The following is a 22,522-nucleotide window of genomic DNA, read 5'->3' on the forward strand; positions in this document are numbered from 1 at the left end:
GTGAACGTGTGTCCTCTGCTACATCAGTCACTCACAAAGGGACTTTTCTCAAGCAAATATGCTGCAAATCTCAAAACCATGTCTTGTTCATACCTTGATACACCAAGCTGCAGAGGCCAGAGTGTGATGGGCTAAACTGCTTTTTTACATTATTCAGACAAGTGTTAACTGAAAATATCAAGGGTATATAGGATGTGCTCCCAGAAAATCAAAACAGGCAGGACTCGGCACAGCGGCCACGGTGCACACAGAGCAGGACCCCAGCCCTGGAACAGGCGCCATCTCCTCCTGTACAGCAGCGAGCGCCAGGAGGGCATCTGGCTGCATGCCCCCGACAGAGTCACATTTTATTTTAGACTCACTCCCTCCCTTTAACCTCAAATGCTTTAGCCTTAAAAAGAACAAAACTCAGGGCATCTCCAGTTTTAATTTAGCCTGGCACAGACATCCTGCTCCGAGCCGCGATCCCTGCAGAGGAAAGAAAGGCAGGAGCAGCTGCCTGTCATCCCCGCTCTGGACACATCACCCCTTTCTTCCATGTACACAGCTCATCTCTCCAAGCTGCTTGACAATGCAGCTCCATGCCTTCAGGAGAAGGGCTAGAGCTAAAAGTACTCACATCCCCAACTCCTGAGCCCCGTCTGCAGAGACCTTCTCTGTGGGGCTAACGGGGTCCAGGGATAACACTGTGGACCTTCCCCCCTGAATTCAGAAGCATGTGGGAAAAGAGGCACACCAGGCAGACTAATGGAGCCAGAAGACCACTGACACAGCTCAGGAGAGAGCTGGCCTTGCACCTGGGGCCAGAGGGCTTCCTAGCAGCTCAGGGAATGACCACCGGCCCACCACAGGGGCAGGCTGCTCGCTCGTGGCAGAGCAAAGACCTTGAGGGTCCTCAAAACAGGACACACGAAGAAGAGGGAGAGCCTGGGCCTTACCCGCTCACTGCTTTCTCCCATACCCACCCATCTCTCCTGGGGCAGGAGTGAAGGGGTCCAGGGGAGGCCACAGTGTCCTCTTGGGGAGCTGAGTAGAATTCCCTGCTCTCTCTAGAAGTAGGAAGAGTGGGACATAAGGCTTCCCTGAGATGTACTCACATCAGAGGAAAATGAAAATACATGCCACAGCATCCTAGGGGCTATGTGTATAGGGAGCACCTTTTTAGCATTCAATCCTCTAGGAAAGGACAATACGGAACTACGTAAGTTCACTTGGAAATACGGAGGTGATTTCTTCAATTCTTGGGTGTGGGAGTGTTGCCCTCCTAAGGAATAAGGAAGGAAAAAAAAAAATGCACCTTGCAGGATCAGGTAGGAATTGAGGGCTGCCTGCCCCAATCTGACATCCTGGGCCTTTCATGGAGCTGAGCTACAGACTCAAAAACATACTGTGTCCATTTTCTGTTTCTATCTGGGAGACAACGGACCAAGGGAGGCATGTGGGGACTCCAGAAGTTTTATTTGGTTTTCTCTGCTTAGGTTGGGCCTCACGTCTAGTTGAAGAATCACTGAAAAGTCGGAAAGACATGTCATGTTACAGAATCAGGAGCAGAGAAATGAAGAGTATAATTAAAACTTTATGAGCAAATATCCTTGGAGAAAAACACAACAAAAAGACAAAATATTTAAGAGAAAGCCCAATGTAACCAAACTATTAAAAAGACGCCCCAAAATACTTTTTAAATGTATACAGAGAATTTTCCCATATTTAAATGAACCATGTCCCCAAGTTCAGGTGGGAAAATTGAGGCTCAGCGTAGTTCTATGATTGGCTTCTAGAAACCCCAAAATCCTTCCTCCTCCGAGTTCCCTTTACTCCTCTGCCCCCAGAGAGAAGATCCTCCATCCCTGCCCTTAAGCGTCACAGAGCATCACTGGGAAACAGGACACGGACAGATCACACACCTGGAGAAGCAAGAGGTGAACGGTGAATATACTGTGCTGAAAGCACTGGGGAGAGAAGGTAGGTGGGCTGGAGCCCTTCGAATGGGGGATGGGAGACGGACATGGGATGAAGTTCAGGTATCCAGTGGACACAGTACACATCTCAACAATAGATCCAGCACTCAGGGAAGAGCTGGAAACTTCAAGCACACAGCTTCCAGTTAGAATCAAGAGTAGAGGGAACTGCTCCCAGACTTCAGACAATACTATTAAGGTACAGTAATCAAAACAGCACATGGTATCGGCACAAAAACAGACATATGGATCAATGCAACAGATTAGAGAGCCCAGAAATAAACCCACATATCTACGGCCAATTAATCTATGACAAAGAAGGCAAGAATATACAATGGAGAAAAGACAGTCTCTTCAAGCAAGTGATGTTGGGAAAGCTGGACAGCTGCATGTAAATCAATGAAGTTAGAACACTCCCTCACACCATATACAAAAATAAACTCAAAATGGCTTACAGACTTAAATATAAGACATGACACCATTAAACTCCTAGAAGAGAACATAGCCAAAACATTCTCTAACCTAAATCGTACCAATGTTTCCTTAGGTCAGTCTTCCAAGGCAATAGAAATAAAAGCAAAAAATAAACAAATGGGATCTAACCAAACTTATAAGCTTTTGCACAGCTTATAAAGGAAACCATAAACAAAATGAAAAGACAACCTACAGACTGGGAGACAATATTTGCAAACAATGCAACAAATAAGGCCTTAATTTCCATAATATACAAACAGCTCATACAGCTCAATAACAAAAAGACAAACAACCCTGTCAAAAACTGGGCAGAAAACCTAAATAGACAATGCTCCAAAGAAGACATACAGATGGCCAATAGGCACATGAAAAGATGCTCAAAATCGCTAAGTGTTAGAGAAATGCAAATCAAAACTACCATGAGGTATCACCTCACACCAATCAGAACGGCCATCACCAAAAAGTCTACAAATGATAAATGCTGGAGAGGTTGTAGAGAAAAGGGAACCCTGCTAACGCTGTTGGTGGGAACGTAAATTGGTGCAGCCACTATGGAGAACAGTATGGAGGTTCCTTAAAAAACTAAAAATAGAACTACCATATGAACCAGCAATCCCACTCCTGGGCATATATCCAGAAAAGATGAAAACTCTAACTCAAAAAGATACATGTACCCCAATGTTCACAGCAGCACTATTTACAACAGCCAAGACATGGAAGCAACCTAAATGTCCTAAATATATATATATATATATATATATACACACACACACACACACACACATACACACAATGGAATATTAGTCATAAAAAAGAATACAATGATGCCATTTGTAGCAACATGGATGAGCCTAGAGATTATCACACTAAGTAAAGTAAGTCAAACAGAGAACGATAAATATCATATATCACTTATATGTGGAATCTAAAACTGATACAAATGAACTTATTTACAAAACAGAAACAGACCCACAGACATAGAAAACAAACTTATGGTTACCAAAGGGGAAAGGTGGGAGGGATAAATTAGGAGTTTGAGATGAGCAGATATAAACTATTCTATAATATAAAATAGATAAACAACAAGGTCCTACTGTATAGCACAGGGAACTATATTCAATATCTTGTAATAAACTATAATGGAAAAGAATCTGAAAAAGAATATATATATATACAAAAACACACACGTGTATATATATGTGTGTGTGTATATGTCTGTATATATATATATAGCTGAATCACTTTGCTGTACACCAGAAACTCACACATGTAAATCAACTATACTTCAATTAAAAAAAATTTTTTTTGAAGTAGAGGGAATTGGTTCATATTTGTACTGCATTTACTATGTACCTATTTATTTCCTTTATAGCACTTCACACAGTGGTGGCCCCCAGGAAGCATTTCATAAATGTTGATGAGTTATTTTCTAAGTCAGATGGAAAGCTGAATATTTCTCACATTACAGTAATATAAATGACAGTGATATTTTAAATCCCACCCCTAAGTTACTGTTTAATCTTGACAGTAGCAGCAACAAAGCTCCTGTTCATGGAAATCCTGCAGGGCAGCTGGATGCCGGGTTCTTGAGCTAAGACGGCCTCCAGGCTCATCAGTCCTTTCAGCAGCTCCGAAGGGAAACGCAAGGGTCTCCATTTATGAAGAAGTCAGTGGCATGTCCCGGGCCTGGCCCCCTGACGATGCTGGTACTGGAATCAGAATCCTGTCTCCCAGGGTTCCACCCTTACCTGCCAGCTCCCCTCAACCAGAACACCCCTGAAGAGGGACCAACACCCTCAGCTACAGTCTGGGCCCCCAGATCTCAGCAGGACCTCTCCAGGACACCTGCTTTTTTATTTATTTTTTATTTCTTATTTTGTCTTCTAAGCCATTTGTTTAAGAAAAATGAAGACATGCCAAAGGAGGATTATATAAAATAAAAACTGATATGTTTTAAATATTTAATCTTGGAGTCTAGGCAGGTGACATTTCAAGTCCTTCCCACAAGGCCCGACTGCCCTGCCCATGAGTGAGAACCCCACATTCCCTAAGCCCCCCAAGCAGGATGCCACAGCCTGGAGCCCCCTAAGAGTCCTGACAAAGGCCAGGCCTCAAGTCAGACTCTGGAAAGGACTGAACCCCAAACCTTGGAGGAGAGTCGAGGGGAGGCAGGGCTGCAACTAGAACCCCAAGGCCAAGTTGCCCCTGACTCCCCCATCCAGATACCTGCAGTGGGCACATACCAGTACTCTGCCCTCAAGAAGCCTGGCCTGAGTTGTTTCAGGCATTCTGGGAGGCCATCTCAACAGACACACTTCTCTTCAAGACTTCACTATCTTCTATCCAAAAAAAAAAATCTACAGCACAGGGCTTCCCTGGTGGCGCAGTGGTTGAGAGTCCGCCTGCCGATGCAGGGGACACGGGTTCGTGCCCCGATCTGGGAAGATCCCACATGCCGCGGAGCGGCTGGGCCCGTGAGCCATGGCCGCTGAGCCGCGCATCCGGAGCCTGTGCTCCGCAACGGGAGAGGCCACAACAGTGAGAGGCCCGTGTACCGCGAAAAAAAAAAAATCTACAGCACAAATTACATCAGTGATTCACCCAGCCTTGGCAATCCCTAGCCAGGCAGCTTTGTGAGCTCCTCTGTAGAGTCCCTAATGAGCTGGTAATTGTTTTTCTGGCTTTCTGATGAAGTGCAAAGCACTTCGTGGCACTCTGCACTGCTTCCTGGTGGCCTCAGAGTCCTCGGAGCCAACGCCTGGTGAATGGGACAAAGGCCACCCATATCACCCTCACCAACCCAATCACCCACTCCCCACACCCAGGCGCCCTGAGCCACCAGCTCACTGCAGGGAAATTAGGGGCAGGAGAGGCCAGCACGTGACATCATGGGACAGCTGCTTAAAGAAACCTAGGCCAAACAAGTCATTTTTTAAAATCCCCAGGATACTGAGTCAGTTGACAATATCACTGTTATATGTGTACTGAAAGTTTACCATCACTAGTATAGTTGTTAACAAACATACTGATTGTATTTTTAGATACAATTGGAACAGCTCATCTCTGAGCATTTTGTAAATGTCAACTCATATAGAATTTTTTTTACTACTTTTATGGTGCTTAGAGCATACTTTTTCAACCCTAAAATTATGATACAATGTAACTAGCACTAGGCATTATGTTATGGTGTTTTTATTTCTTTTCATACATTTGACTGTCTGATTTCTGAGAAGCTTTATCCTCTATTTCAGCAGTCCCTTCTGGAGAACACGATCTGGGAACACAAAGAATGGGGGAGAAAAGCTGCCTTCACTAACACAAAACCCACTTCATTTCAATGAAGAAGAGAGTTTTTCAGTAAACATGCTATTTGATGTCTGCCAAAACTGAAGCATTCAAAAATGTATCAAAACCGGGATAATTAAAGAGAAGAGAACCACAAAAATGACCCCAATGTCACTAGCTACATTAAGACTCAGAGTGGCCCTTCATTTCTCGGGTTGGCCAACTCCATTGTGTAATATCAAAGAGAATGTTAATGGAAATTTACTGACCTATAGTTTCAAATCTGCCAATCAGAAAAGGGCAGCGGGTAAAACATACTTTGAATACATTAGTTCGGTATTAGTTGCGTTTCATATTTAAGAGTTCTACAATTCATTGTTGCATTTTAACATTTAATACAACCCTGGGATCCAGTTCTGGATAAGGAACACAGGGTCATTCAAGAATTGGAGAGAAGACATGCATTTCATACAAGTCAGTTCTGTCTGAGAATAAATCAGACACCCTAAAGGTAATTTCCTTTAAGAACCACTGGATAATTACATTTCAATGGTGCTCTAACAAGCTGCAAAGCAACAAAACACAAACTTTGTGAAAATGACGATGATATTCACCACCATTTACCCCAGGTAGCATGTGCCGGGCACCATGCTTGGGCCTGTACACACACTATCTCCATAAATATTTACATCACTGCCAGGGGGCAGGCACCAGGACCCCCTTGTCCTCTCTGTCACAAATAAGCAGATAGACCTCAGAGGGTTGAGTAACTTACTCATAGACACACAGAGGCAGGGCTGGCATTCAAACCCCAATTTGTCTGATTCTAAAGCACATACCCGTTCTCTGAGCCCACAAATCAATACACGATATAAGCTTTGTTTTTAAAAACTGGATCCAGCACCAATGAAATATTTAATCCTCACGATGATGCTTTAAGGAGATACTATCATTCCCTCTTGATAAATGAGGACATGGAGGCTCAGAGAGGTGAGGTTACTTGCTGAAGGTCACACAGCTCCTCAGAGGCAGGTCTGACTCTAGAGCCTGTGTTCTCTCGAAGGGCTCAGCAGAGGCCTGGAGCACAGTGAGCATCCGATCTAGGCCAGCTAGCGCGAGGGCAGGCCCTGGAGTCAGGAAGACCCGGTGAGTATCTCAGCTCTGTCATATACTCCCCTCAGCACCTTGGCCAAGCAATCAGACCACGAGTGCCTCAGTCTCCTCCTATGTTAAATGGGAACAGTAATCCCCCTCAGAGGTTGTTTTGAGGATTAAAGGAGATAATATCTACAGAGCACTTCACTCAGTGTCTGGTGGGAAGGAAATGCAGTGGAAATTGCCCTTTCTGCTTTTATAAAAGAAAAACTTGGTAAAAAGTAACAAAACTGTACTGTTCCATTCAACAGTGGACAGATGTGGATTAGAATCCAGCTCTGCTGTCCAGCCCTCTGTCGCTGGGCAAGCTACCAAACGTCTTTGAATCTCACTTTCTTCTTCTGTAAAGTAAGGATAACGAATGTGTCAGGACGATAAATGACATAACCTATGTCAAGCACCCTGCACAAAGCAGGTGCTCAATAGTGGCAGCTGACAGGGCCTGGGGGTGACTCAGATGCAGCACAATGCCCCCCAAAACGCCCCAGGCGAAGCCAGCGTTTGTCCTCCTTCCCTGGACAACGGCGCCGTGGCAGGGCGCGATTCATAATGACACTGAATCTGCTTTGTGATTCATAATGACACTGAATCTGCTTTCAGACAAAATCTTCAGACTTAAATCCCTGTGCTCTTTCCATCCATCCATCCATCCATCCCTAGGTGACATCTAGGGCACACACCTCACTCACCCAGGAAGGAGACTGCCAAAGAACAGGGGACAGTCGGGCTAGAAGGGCTCTCAAAAGTCGTCATATGCCGCCTGCACGGGTCACCCGCCAGGCCTTGGCTACACCCACTCTGAACAATCGGAACCAGCATGCCCACTGAGGCACACTCGACCACTGGTCACGGGAACATCCACGATCACCCTTCATGACGCTTCACCGTCTCCTTCATTTGTTCTTCAATGGTCTGTCATCAGCTTGTTACATTTGGGGCCAGGAGCATCCCACCTCATTCCTTAAAAGAAGTGATGCAGGCTCTGTTCCCCAGAGGAGTCTTATATCAGGTCATTAGCCCAAATCACCACCATCTTACCTCCAACCACAGGACCCAGACTTAAAGGTCACAGCTCCACAGGGGGCCCAGACCACCCAGGGTAGAGGGAGCGAGTGGCCCCTCAGGCCCCACTCACATCACTCTGCCTAGCACCCAGGCCACGAGCAACCACGGACTGTGTCTCTCCAGCTTCACACAAGACCTCACAGAACTGACAGTCCTCCTGGAAATACTCTTTAAATGACATTCTACCCACTTTCACAGCTTTGTTACTTTCTATTTGCTTTCACATTCTATTTACTGCCTTTTATTCTTCTTTCTGAGAAAATACCAAAGAAATTCATTTCTGAAGCAAACGAATTAAACTTAAATACACGTCAGTTCTGCAGTCTTCTCAGTGGCTCTTTTGGGTTCCTGGACCCAATTCCAACGTGTGTGTGTGTGTGTGTGTGTGTGTGTGTGCGTGTGTGTTCCCCACACCAGCAAGCAATCCTCAGCCCACCAGCTGGGTGTCCTACAATTCACCTCGACGCTGACACTATCTACCTGGGCTCAGTAGTTGTCCTACAAGTGGTCCCACAAGACTGCCCCCACCCCACTTCAGAGGCCAATCCCAGGTCCAGGTTGTCACCCATGCTTCTGATCAACCAGCAATAGATCAGAGGTTCCAATGAACCACTCCTTGGGTTTGATTAATTTGCTAGAGCAGCTCATAGAACTTAGAGAAACATTTTACTCACTAGGTCACCAGTTCATTAGAGAAGGATGTAACTCAGGAACAGCCACATGGAAAAGATGCACAGGGCAAAGGAAAGAGAAAGGGCAAGGATCTTCCATGCCCTCTTCTCGCCTGCCACTCTCCCTGAATCTCCATGGGTTCACCAACCCAGAAGTTCTCTGAACCCCATCCTTTTGGGGTTTTTAATGGAGGCTTCATTATATGGTCATGACTGATTAGATCATTGCCCACTGGTGATTCATTCAACCTCTAGCCCCTCTTATCTCCCCAAAGGTCAGGAGGTAAATCGGAAAGTTCCAACCCTCTAATCACATGGTTGGCTCCACTGGCAACCAGCCCCCATCCCTAGATGGGGGTCCAAAAGTCACCTTGTTAATATAACAAAAAACATCTTTGTGGCTCTCATCACTTAGGAAATCCCAAGTGCTTTAGGGGCTCTGTGCCAGAAACAGGATGAAGACCAAATACACATTTCTTAATACAAACCACAATATCGCAAGAGGCTTTATTTACTCAACAAATAATTTGAGGTCAGCTTCTGTAGGCTGGACACAAAACAGTCCACCTTCAATACTCAAGAGGTAACCTCTACCCGACACAGAATCCCTACCTCATAGATCTTCCCAGATGAGAACCAGATCTCCAAACCAGGAACAGGAAGACTCATGGCTTCCAGCCCAGAGCCCTTCTGTTCCTTTTGGGCAGCTCCTAAAGCCAGAGGCAACCATTTCCAGGGACTTCCCAACACGAAGCCCAAAACGAGAGGCCATGTGTCCAGTGGGTCAGGATGTAGCCTGGAAGGGACCCAGAAGCTCCAACTCCATCTCCAGGAGTCGGCAGCCCAGCTCAGAAGAAGGGATTTTAACTGCATTACTAAACGTGGTCAGCTCTTGAAGGGTGAAATCCATTTCTCTGGGCTGTTTGCTTTTCCCTAAGACAATCTGTGAAGCACACAGGAACTCGACTGCAAGACCGTCCTTTGAAGCCTGAGGAAACTTCACTTAGGGAAAATGTTACCTTAGATGTTTCGGCAGCCTTTCTCAGACTTTTCAAACCAGAAAGTTGCATTGGTATCTGCAATCACATATCTAGAAAAGGGCTAAAGACTATATAAAATGGCCTAAAAAGAGAAGCAGCAGGCCAGGGCAAAGACCACCAGTCAGGGAATTGAGAGCGTCAAGCCTTACTCCCTGCACCTCCCAAGCACGTGGCCTTGAGAAAATGCCCACCTGTCTCAGCCCCTCCCGAGGCTCAGGAGGGCTAGTGAGGGTCCGTGAAACGTGGGTCAGAAAGGAAAAACTGCAACGGTGTCATTCAGTGAACGTGGTTCCCATGACCTTTTTTAAATGGCTGAGATAAACAATCTACAGTTTAGGGCTAGGGTTAGTTCTTCTCAAACTAATCATCTCTGTAGCATTTTACAACTTTTGAAATACTGTAGATGCATTATCTAATTTTAAGATTGTTATTAAGTGGACCATTGAATCTAAAGTGGAGGCTTTCTAAAAGACTAGGAAATGACTGAAGTGTTAAATGCACACCTAGCACTATACTTCGTCCCACAAAGATTCCCCTACATCCTTGTAAAGTACACCCCCTTCCTGCCCACACCATCACAGTGCAGTTACTAGGATACAGATACATCATATCACCTCTGGGTATAATTAACAACAGAATTTGTTCTTTTCAGTGATGCTAACAAGATTTCAGTTATACTAACCTTAATTTTCTCCTTTGCCATTTCGTCGCTATGACTCTATTATGTGAACTGGAGACCAACAGCACTTTAACAAATTCTCCAACACCTTTTTTTCTCCTTTGAATTAAATCTTCAACTGGCTGCATGTTTTGCTGAACTACTAATGCTTTCCATGTGTTTTTTTCCAAGTTAAAATATTTCCCATTAGGTATTTCTAACACAACAGAAATTGGTAAAATGCCCAAAGAATCCGCCTCCCCAAAAATCTGTTTTCTCCAAGTCTCTCGGAAAGACCTGAAAAGTACATGAGTGTACACCCAATCCCTGGAGAATCTCCATGTAGCAGGACACTTGCAAGCCATCCATCTTACTTTTCAGCTCCCAAGCCCTCTGGATATCAATGTCTCTAGTAATGAGACAAAGCATTTGTTTCCTGACATACACTTTTATTGATCCATGGTAAGAACAAGTCTGTCTCTTCACGGGGATCGGCACAAGCGCAGGGAGCCAGGCACAAGAGTTTGCATTGCACCCCACATGCGGGGCAGACCTGTGAGTGGAAAGTATTATAGGAAAGACACTCTTTTTTAAATAATTAATTAATTAATTAATTTTGGGCTGTGTTGGGTCTTCATTGCTGCACGCGGGCTTCCTCTAGTTGCGGCGAGCGGGGGCTATTCTTCCTTGTGGTGTGTGAGCTTCTCATCGCGGTGGCTTCTCTTGTTGCAGAGCATGGGCTCTAGGCACGTGGGTTTCAGAAGCTGTGGCACGTGGGCTCAGTAGTTGTGGCTCGTGGGCTCTAGAGCGCAGGTTCAGTAGTTGCGGCTCACCGGCTTAGTTGCTCCGCAGCATTTGGGATCTTCCCAGACCAGGGATCGAACCGTGTCCCCTGCATTGGTAGGCAGATTCTTAACCACTGTACCACCAGGGAAGTCCCAGGACACTCTTGAAGAAATCGAAAGCACGGTGGCTTCTTTACCAGGGGTTGTTTTCTAGACAGAACTAAGGTGAACTTTGGAGTCTAACTGCCAGCACATGGTTTAAACTTGTCTTGTAACATCTGCTACAGGTGTCTCCATCAATACGACTACATTCTCCAGTGTCAATTTTTTTGTTGGCTAGAATTTCACTAGGACAATGCAAAGCAAACACAATGATAATGGTTCCAAGGCAACATTCAAATTCTATCATTCAACATCTAGAGATCCTTAGAGAGGAGAGGTAACAAAGTCCTATAGGGGCAATGAATAAATCATTTAAATAAGGTAAAATTCTTGGGTCAGGGGTGGAGCGCACAAACACGAAATAAACCTGCCAAAAGGGACCCTGATACACCAGCTTTTCTTGCCTGTGCAACTCACATTTGCTCGTGTGCATATTCCCTTTCTTGATGCCTCTTAATTTCCATAGCTGACCTGAGTTTCCAGCTGTACCTGGAAGGTTCTCGTGCTCTCTCATAGTTTGTGTCTCCTTTTCTTTATTCACCGCCATATTTATGTCTACCTGCATGTCTGCAGATGGTAGAGCCATTCTTTAAATTCATTCTCTAGCTGTTTTTAAATTTCTGGCAACAAATCCTTCCTGATCTATCTATCTACTCTATAGCATTTGTGACAGATATGTTGTTTGACAAGCTGGTGGTATGTTTCACATCCTTCCCATATCCTTTCTTCTGTTTTTGTCGGGGAGGGGGCACATCTGTCAATCACCGTTTGACTGTAAGGCACCTTAGAGGAGCCACCCTACACACAGAGTGGGGAGAGGCTGACAAGCCGACCTCCCCCAGCCCAGACCCAACGGCCTTCTAGACACATGGACATCCTGTGGGGTCTGTCATCTGGGAGCTGAGACAGATTAATAGGAAGCAGATGATAAGAAGTGTTTAATCTGATTAATCCAGAGAGCTTGTTTTTACCTAGAGTGCAGAACTCTGGGCAAAAATGGGTCACAGACTTGCTGGGGTATAAAAGGGAGGAGGTTTTAAAAAACAATACAGGCACCAGTCTCCTTCTGCAAAGGGAGACTCAAGATTTCAAACCCAGGCCCGTCTTGTGCCAAGACCACCGCCAGCCACTCAAGGCTCCGCAGAAAGACAGCAGGAACGGGAGTGGGCTCCAGGGTTTATGGAGAATCACTGGATCCCTACAGCAAAGGACAGAAAACAGGAATGTGACCCACTGCACCTAAACCCACTAGCGAAGAGTTTGGTCAGGACACGGTGAGTTTGGCCACTGTGACATCCACAAACAGGGCGGGAGGGAACCCCACCCCTAACCCAAGGTTGCAGAGGCAGGACAAGAACAGAACCGGCCTCCTGTGGGATGCGGGACACAGTCGGCAAGAAGCCCAGGTCCAAGACCTAGAGTCAGAGGAAGACGGGCAGGGGGCCCAAGAGGGGAAGGAATGACTCTAGAGGTGTCTCCTGCTCAGAGAACAGACTGTTCTACTCTGTTCCTGCAGATACCCAGTGGGCAGTGGGGGCCCTGCCACCTCGGGCAACAGGGCGCCAGCAGCACCTGTGCGGGCCTCCACCCCAGCACCCAGACGGGCTGGTCACCCAAGCTAATGCGTGTCACTGCACAGGCCACGGTGCCTCTGCATCCACGGTGCCAGGGGCTCCTCTTCTTCATTAGCTAATACAGAAGCACCACCCGGGTGCTACTAGGCCCAAGAGCGTCCGAAAGGCATTCTGATGTTAGCAGAAGGTCTAGTTTTCATGGGAGCCCCAAAGAGTCCACATCAAGAAGCAGTAAGGACCACATGGGAATCCAGGTGACACTCAGCAACCCGCCTGAGGGGTGAGGGTAACATGGGAAAAGGTAGCTGGAGGGGTGCCTCCCTGCAGGGCCTGGAGGGCCCAGCTCACACTGAGCAGAGAGGGAAAGACAGTGAGTCAGAAAGCTCGGCAAGGTGGAGAGGACGGAGGAGCCCTGCTCGTATTCACAGGCATAAGAAGCAAGGCAGAACCTGAGAAAGGGACTGGAAACAAGGTGGGTTGATGGCAGGGCTCAGGGATCACGGCTCCATTCCCCACCCTCTGCACGCAGAAGCCCAGGGCCCTTTACACCATAGCGAGAGGGGGTTCAGACACTGGACAGAAACTGTACCTCACCAGGAGCCCCTGAGCTGCTGTCTGCACCACACACACTCACACACTACCTCCATCACCACCAGTGAAAGCCGGCACTGAGACAGGGTCCTTCCCCATTAGACGCCACATAGCCTCAGGATCCTTCTCAACACTGTGCCCAGGGAGCCACCTTCTCTACATTGGCTGGCACATGAGCTGAATCCCCACAGTCACTCTTGTACTAGAAGGTTCTTGAAGAAATGCTCCACTGTTTGTCATTCGGCTCCTTGCAGTGACAGAGTAGTGCAAAGCACACAGCTGCATGACTTTGCCTGCGAGAGGAAAATGCTTTGCAAATGATATACTGATGCCTCGCTCTGTTGATGTTTCTGTTGCTGGAAAATGACTACATTTCTGATCAGTGGATGAAGCAGTCTTCTCCTATGTGGTTTTCTTGGCTTAAAAAATATCTTTATCCCTGTGATTTGACCTTTAATGAGAGATGAGACTCATCTCGTGGAGAGCTTAATCCCTTCGGCCACCTTGCCAGCTTCTGCCGAGCTCACCTCTATCTTACGGGCAGACCTCATCATCTCAGAGGTTTGGGGGAAATGCCTCTAAAAAGTCTAAAGACGCTTTGCACTGGGCTGTTCTTCCTGACTACGAGCACCAATGACACTTGGGAATCTTCAGCCAATTTTTTATCCTTTTGTTTAACTCAATGCTGGATGCTTAAAGGTGCCAGGACTTCCCTGGTGGCGCAGTGGTTGAGAGTACGCCTGCCAATGCAGGGGACGCGGGTTCGTGCCCCAGTCCGGGAAGATCCCACATGCCGCGGAGCGGCTGGGCCCGTGAGCCATGGCCGCTGGGCCTGCGCGTCCGGAGACTGTGCTCCGCAACGGGGGAGGCCACAGCAGTGAGAGGCCCGCGTACTGCAGAAAAATTAAAAAAAAAAGTGCCAGCATTATGAGTCCCAGAGGATCAATCAACAGGGTTCATTTTCTTGATGAGAAGACAGGGTTTGCTTCAGACAACTGAAGCACAGAGGTTTTAAGCCGAACAAAATGCCTTTGAAGTCAGCTGGTAGAAAACACTCAGATATTAACTTTAGGATTCTAATGACTTCAAACCTTATTTTTTTTTTAAATTCTCAATTCCATTCCTTACTCCACAATTCTTCCACTCCTTTTCTCTTCATTATGAGACTTAGTCATCAGAGCCAGTTGGCCCTCTGAACATTTTTCTGGTGTCTGGCAACAGGATCACTTGCTAGGACCAAAAAATTTATTTTCTCTAGCTAACCTCATTAAATGCAGACTTCACATACCGGTCATAGATTTTTTTATTTATATCTGTTAAGTTCATGCCCACAATATGACCATTGTTTTTTTGAGGGGCTGAAGCTAGATTAAGAAGGCAAGGTATGCACTGTTTGCTACCTTATGTTACATCAAGTGGTCATACTAGAGACTTCCCTGGTGACGCAGTGGTGAAGAATCCGCCTGCCAATGCAGGGGACACGGGTTCGATCCCTGGTCCGGGAAGATTCCACATGCTGCGGAGCAACTAAGCCCATGTGCCACAACTACTGAGCCTGCGCTCTAGAGGCCGCGAACCGCAACTACTGAGCCCGTATGCCACAACTACTGAAGCCTGTGCGCCCTAGAGCCCAGGTGCCGCAACCACTGAGCCCGAGTGCTGCAACTACTGAAGTCCGCGTACCTAGAGCCCGTGCTCCACAACAAGAGAAGCCACCGCAATGAGAAGCCTGCGCACCGCAACAAAGAGTAGCCCCCACTCGCTGCAACTAGAGAAAGCCCGCGTGCAGCAACAAAGACCCAACACAGCCAACAAATTTTTTAAAAAAGAAAAAAAATCAGGTTTAAAAAAAAAAAGTAGTCATACTAAAAATGTGCAAAGTAATACAGTGGAGAGGAGCACAGAGGTACAAAAAGCTTGAGGCCTCTCTCGGTACCAAAATCTCATTCCAGCTTCCTACTATCAGCAAAGACCTGTCTCGGCTGCTTGCGGGGACCATCAAAGCAGTGCCCCGTGGCCTTCATTTCTCATGAGGTTTGCCTGGTTGCTCACCACGAAGGCTCCACTCCACTCTCATCCCAATGGGTACAGAGGTCCAAAGGTAACACTGGAGAATTCCAAAGGCATGTCTCCTCCAATTCATCCACACGCTGTCCTGGATTCTAAACATTCTATACTTAATTAAAACAGGGACAAAGGAGAAGAGAATATAGGGTGAAGAAGACATTATTTTGGAGAAATTTACTTGACAGCATTTTAAGCCCATGAGCCTAAGGTGATCCTGGATCCTTCTGGTCCAATCGTACAGTGGGAAGGTAGGTCTTTGGGGGAGCTGCGTATAGTGCTAGGCCTAAGACAGCAGTCACTGTCCCATGCCTATAATCACTCAATCATTTCTTAGATGGTGAGGAGGGGAAATACCTTGAAAGGAAACAAGGACCCAACTAACTGATGTGAAAAAGGTTTTCTCCCCTTGTCATGCTTTCCTTTGCCATTTCAACTGAAGATTGTTCCCGGTTTGGTTTTTTTTTTTTTAATCCCAAAGAAATCTCATCTAATATTGCCATTTGGAACGGGAAAGAATATGTCACAATGGGGGCTGGTACATCACACATACGATGCATACATTCCTTTGTCTACACATAAACCAAAGGATAATATTTAATGCTATTATAATAAATCTATTCCAGATCTTGCCAATAACAGGAAGTGGAAGGGGAAAGAGGGTTTTTTAATACAAAGGAAGAACTTTGCCTTCTTGGGCATTGATGTTAATTCACACAGTCAAATCCTCTCATCCAAAACACTCAGGCCTGAACTAATTAACGGTGAAAACTGATTAAAGCAGAAATCTTTTAAAAATGACACATACACACCTGAAGACTTTAACTTGCAGCCATGGTGACTGACCGTCCTGTTTCTCTGGGATGAGACACAGTTGGTTGCCAGGCACACAGCACAGGAGATGCACCCTCACATCATTTGGGGCATGACCTTTCTTTGAATAAAGGTCTAATGGGACTCCCCGTGGACCTTCCTTCATGAACCACTCACATAATCCCAATCTCAGTGTCTTAGAACTTACAAAGACTAGAATCCTTCTGGATTTTTACAACATTCCCCCACCTTCTGTAGTTATCACAACCCACTCATGTTGACAGAAATGCTTTTGTGGTAACTAATTTTGAATCTTTTCCAATATACTCACAGCAGTGACTTTGTATACCTGTACTTAATCAGTTTATAAAACGTTCACATCCCATTTCATTAAATTACATAATTCCAATAGTAAGTGCACCTGGCATAAGCAGGTTTGAGAACAAACACGCTGATCCCGTCAGCACCCAGTTTAACCCTTCAAATAGGAAGACCTGGGCGTCCTGAGAGACAGTGGGCTGGACTGGCTGCTGGGGCTCAGGTGCCATGGAGATGAGATGTGTGTTTACATGCATGACATGGGACCATAGAACAATACACCAGTTAATGCGGTGAGTCAATAATGTGGAAGCTGGTTAGAAAAACCCTGTACTTCAAACATTTTAAGTGTATACTGCCAAAGAATGAATTTTGTTAAAAGGTAGTGAGCTCATTAGGATTTTGATCTAGCCAGTTTGAGCGTAAATCTGCTTTCCACAGCCTTACTGTTCCTGGGAAATACCAATTCATACCCATGTCCCAAATCTCAGCTGGTTATCAGCTATATTTCAACCAATATTCAGTATTGGTTGTATTCAGCACATGGTATGTGCCTGGATTCGTCCCAGATCCAGGATGAGGGTCAGAAGGGAATTCATCCAAAGTCATAGGTCACAGGCTTTTTCTTCAGGCAGACATGATTTATACACATAAAATAATTTGAAAAATATAAAGCAAGTAATAAAGAAAGCATATTTTGGTGCATATTTTAAGGTCACTCAGTGCTACAGGCAGTTGAGGAGCAGGGTCAGTAATGAAGGTCCTACAGATCTCGTTTTGTCTCCAACGAGATCACGAACCCTCCTGACGCCCTGACCCTCCAGCCCCTGAGGTTTACGTGTCGGCTACACAATTACTCGCCAACCACAGAGTAAGACAAACACTCCCTCGGGACACCTGCAGCCTCACCCACTTCACACCAAATGAAGTAAAATTACACAGCTTCCCCTCCACATCCAGCTGTTCCCTCATCCCATCCCTGGGTCTCCAACAGGAAAGCAGGGAGAAAGAAGAGGAACCAGAGACGATTCCCTCCACTTCACCCATGCATGCCACACTCCAGGTGTAGACTGGGCCTCGACAGGATGATTGACGCTCTGCTAATTGCAGGCCTGAATTAAGACCACAACATGTATTAAATAAACACAAAATGACTCAGATATGGAAAACTTCTATGCATAAAATGAAATTTAGTTCCTTTCTTTTTCCTTTTTATATTACATACTTGCCTCAACTTGGCCCAATGCCAGGAGGACACCTTCCCATGGAGACTGTCTACTTAGCATAAATTACCACTTTTGTTACCATTCAGCCCACGTGTATAATGGGGAAAGCAATGGGTCCCGGAAAATCAGTGGCTGCAGGAATGGGCGTCAGTGGGGTTTCCCGAGTGACCGCAGGCAAGCCATCTGAACCACAAATACGTCCGCTCAACACCGTATTGCTCTGCATCCACGTGTGCCCTGTCCTGCACTGACCTGAGGCTTCCCTTCGATCTCCTGAGACCACAGCCTGGAGCTTCAGGCCCCACTGCCCCACAGGGAGCTGCAGAGAGCCACCAGAAGGCACGTAAAGGTCACTTCAGATTGGGATTGACATGTATACACTGATGTGTATAAAATGGGTGACTCATAAGAACCTGCTGTATAAAAAAATAAATTTAAAAAAAAAAAAGGTCACTTCAACTGGCTGGAGGCACAGCCTCCAGGAAGAAGCCCATCTCTCCCAGCATTGCCAAAAAAGAACCTCATCACCGATGTGTCTGTCCTACCTCGAGCTCTGTTCACAAACCAAACAGCAAAGGCAGCCAGAATGAGACAGGGTTTCCAAACCTTGCCAGAAACAGCTTCCCTCAAATCTCTAACAATATATGACAGGGGCTAACCCCAGCATAGATAGCAAAATGGTGACTATTGCATTTCATTCCCGTAAGTGGCATTAATCATCACGTTTAATCACTGAGGGCAGATGACAAGCATCCCCTCCGGCAAATGTCACTCACCGATGCAGGCGTGGACCCTCACGGACAGCTGTGTCCTTAGGATGATGCTGTGCTTCTTGCCCCGCCTAACGGAGACAGGAGACAAAACATACATGGGCATCAGAGGAGTCAACAAGGTGACCCTACCTGCTGTCAATCAACTTGACGGTTCGCTTCGGACACCCACACCTGGTAGAGGCTCTCGATAAGCAGGAACCTACACAGAACAACAATGTATCCTGAAATGCTGTGACGTCACAGGGCTTTACGGGAAATAAAACAATGAAGTCTGACTCTGTTGGACTGGCACACACATTTCACTGCCAAACCCGGTCCACTCCACAGAGTTCCGTGTACTCGTGCCTGACCATGTTGGGAAATTTTTAAAATCTGTGCCCATGAAGTGAAATCCCTGGAATGTAACAGCACAAATCTGCTTGATCATTCCCATGGCTATTTTTACATGTTTTTGCATATCGGGAAAGGACACACATAGTGGGGTAATCAGAAAGAGCTGTTTTGCTGTGTATCAATTCAAGACATGGCTTTTCCCTGAAGACAGGAGTCAGCAAAGGGGGCGTGTAGGCTATTTGTCAGCAGAATGTCAAGGTACACCACATCTTGTCTCATCTTTGCTTCCTTTCACTTCATTTCTTATAAAGGAAGGAAAAGGATGGCCCCCTCCCCAGTTCTCCTCCCATGAGGGCTCAGCCCGCTTTCACAGAGAAGGACCGAAGCCCAGAGCAGATGAGAGAAGATAAATGGGGAGAACATGAGTCCTGGCTACCTAGGGTAGCAAAGGCTTTGAGGTTGGAAGAAAGGGGGAAGCCAGTGGACAAAGGTAAAATGGAGCCAGGAACCAGCACAGGAGCGGGTAACCAGCTCAGTGGCTGAGTTCCCTCCCCATCAGGGCTTCATGTATACCAGTCTCGCAGTATTTTCCCGCTTCCTGGTTTTGTGGTTGTGCTGGAGCAGAAGAGGACAGAAATCTCACCAGGGCACACTTAATATTGTGATATGAAGTCACAGGAATTATATTATAGTACTGAAACAATCATATTTTTTATTCTTGAGACCAAATAAGGGGAAAGTATGGTTTAAAAAAATTTTTTTTGATTCTTTTAAAGGAGAAAAGAAAACCACTTGCATGGTCCTACAAAAACATGCAGCAGCCTGCAACCCGGCAGCTCCTCGTGGGCAGAGAATCTGCATTCACAGTGCCTTCAAATGCAGCCAAGACCCTCCTTTTTAGTTAAACTATGTGCAAGGTACTAGCCTCGAGTTTACACAAATACACAACACTCGACCCATCTTCAGAAGACAAGTTTGAGATTCCTATAAACACAGACTTCTTCAAAACTTTCTTCCTCACACAGAAAAAATCTTTTTCTCTCTTGACAGTCCTTTACAGGTGAGCTTTCCCATTTGGTATTTTTCTTGTTTCTAGTTGTGGCCTCCTCTTTTCTGTCTAGAGAAGTTCCTTTAGCATTTGTTGTAAAGCTGGTTTGGTGGCCCTGAATTCTTTTAGCTTTTGCTTGTCTGTAATGCTTTTGACTTCTCCATCAAACCTGAATGAGAACCCTGCTGGGTAGAGTATTCTTAGTTGTAGGTTTTTCCCTCTCATCACTTTAAATACATTGTGCCACTCCCTTCTGGCCTGCAGAGTTTCTGCTGAAAAGTAAGCTGATAACCTTATGGGGATTCCCTTGTGTGTTATTTGTTGCTTTTCCCTTGTTGCTTTCAACATTTTCTCCTTACCTTTAATTTGTGTCAATTTGATTATTATGTGTCTCAGCATGTTCCTCCTTGGGTTAATCCTGTATGGGAATCTCTGTGCCTCCAGGAGTTGGGTTACTGTTTCCCTTCTCATGTTAGGGAAGTTTTCAGCTATTATCTCTTCAAATATTTTCTCAGGCCCTTTGTCTCTCTCTTCTCCTTCTGGGACCCCTATAATGTGAATGTTGGTGCATTTGATGTTGTCCCAGAGGTCTCTTAAACTGTCCTCATTTCTTTTCATTCTTTATTCTGTTCTGTGGCAGTGACTTCCACCACTCTGTCTTCCAGCTCAATGATTCGTTCTTCTGCCTCATTTATTCTTTTTTTGGGGGGGGGGTCTCATTTATTCTGCTATTGATTCCTTCTAGTGTACTTTTCATTTCAGTTATTGTATTCTTCAACTCTATTTGGTTGTTCTTTATATTTTCTGACTCTTTGTTAAAATTTTCTTGTAACTTCTCGCTCTGTGCATCCATTCTCTTCCCGAGTTCTTGGATCATCTTTACGATCATTACTCTGAACTCTTTCTCAGGTACATTGCCTATCTCCACTTCACTTAGTTGTTCTTCTGGGGTTTTATCTTGTTCCTTCATCTGGAACATATTCCTTTGCCATCTCATTTCGATTAAATTTCTCTAGACAGTCCTGATGTTGACATTCCTTCAATTCTTGTGATCATACTAGGAAGAAAGTTCCCATTAGTGCACTGAACTGAGCTGCTGAACAGCCTTTTGTGTGAATTCCCAGGAAAGGTATTCTGGGGTGGGGGCAGCAGCCACCAGGCTTGCAGCCTCACCCAGTGCTGAGCCAGGGGCTCAGCTGGGAGCAGAAACCAGTGAACCCCTGATGACGGCCAGACCCTAACTATTAGAAACAGCAAACCCAAAGTTCTTTAATCTGGAAGATTTTTTTGTAACTCATGTTATCAGCAGTTATGAATCAAAAATAAATACCAAATGGACAGTAGACAAAATACATGCTTTAGATGCCCAGAGGGGAAGAAGCACGAGATGGCAGGAGAAAATATTTCAGAATTCCTCAAGTTCTAGAGAAGTTCACAAGGGCCCATTGATAGCCCCACTTTTATCTTCAAACAACCGCAAAGTTGCATTTTGAGGAAGTGCTTCAGATTTCCCACAGAATTCTCCAGTCCCACAAGGACTGCAGACTGACCAGTCCCACAAGGACTGGTCACAAGGGATCCAGGCACCTGCATAAGAATTAGGACAGTGTTTCTGAGGAAGCCATCAGCACACCACTCTGGAGGTATCATCTTTTCTGCATTTTTCAATGTTTGTACATTGAGAAACCAGGCAATCAGACTGGTTAAGTTAAACCCTAATAGAATTTAGGAGAGCATAGAACAAAAAAGGCCTATTTTTAAGTAGTTTTATCACTTATAATTCCTCTGCTTCAATATATTCACCTCCTTCCCTGCCTGCCCCTGTACACAAAATCCTACAATGAAAGAAACCTGAGTGGAATTGGGGACCAAAGGCTGTGGAAGTCCCTCAACAGGGAATGAGGGTCCAAAGCCCAGGAGTCCCTGGCAAAGGAGGGGGCCTTCCAAAGCAGAGACCAGGGAGTGGTGGGTGCAGCCAGGTCCACAGAAGTTGTCCTTCATCTCCCCCTGCAACCCCTACTTTCTCTCCTCTTTGACGCAGGTACCACTGTTGTGCCCACTTTGCAGATGCGGGAAGCAAAGCTTGTAGTAATGACGTAACCTGCATAAAGTCACATAGCTAATGGAAACAGACCAGGGCTGAAAGCAGAGTGTCTGACTCCACCGTCACCCGCACCATCCTGCCTTTTGCTGTGTAAGTGCCTCGCTATATCACCTTCTCCAGCACTTTCTAAGCATAAAAAGTGTCCCAGGTTTTTTAAAGAACTGATTTGACCTCAATACTAAAATCTAGCAAAAAAGGACACAAAAAATTAAGATGAAAATATCTAAGAAAATATTAGCAAACCAAAATAACAAATATGTGAATTTAATAAAATAGGACCAAATAAGGTTTATTCTAAGAATTCAAGAATTACAAGATGTCCATGTTTTATTTATCTATATCAAATATCAATGTATAGACGACACCCGTCGTAAGGTCCTTTAAATTTGATAGCTTCCTTCCCTCCACCACAATATTTTGTAATT

This window comes from Stenella coeruleoalba, assembly GCF_951394435.1.
Source record: "Stenella coeruleoalba genome assembly, chromosome: 14".
In the NCBI taxonomy this organism is placed as follows: Eukaryota; Metazoa; Chordata; class Mammalia; order Artiodactyla; family Delphinidae; genus Stenella; species Stenella coeruleoalba.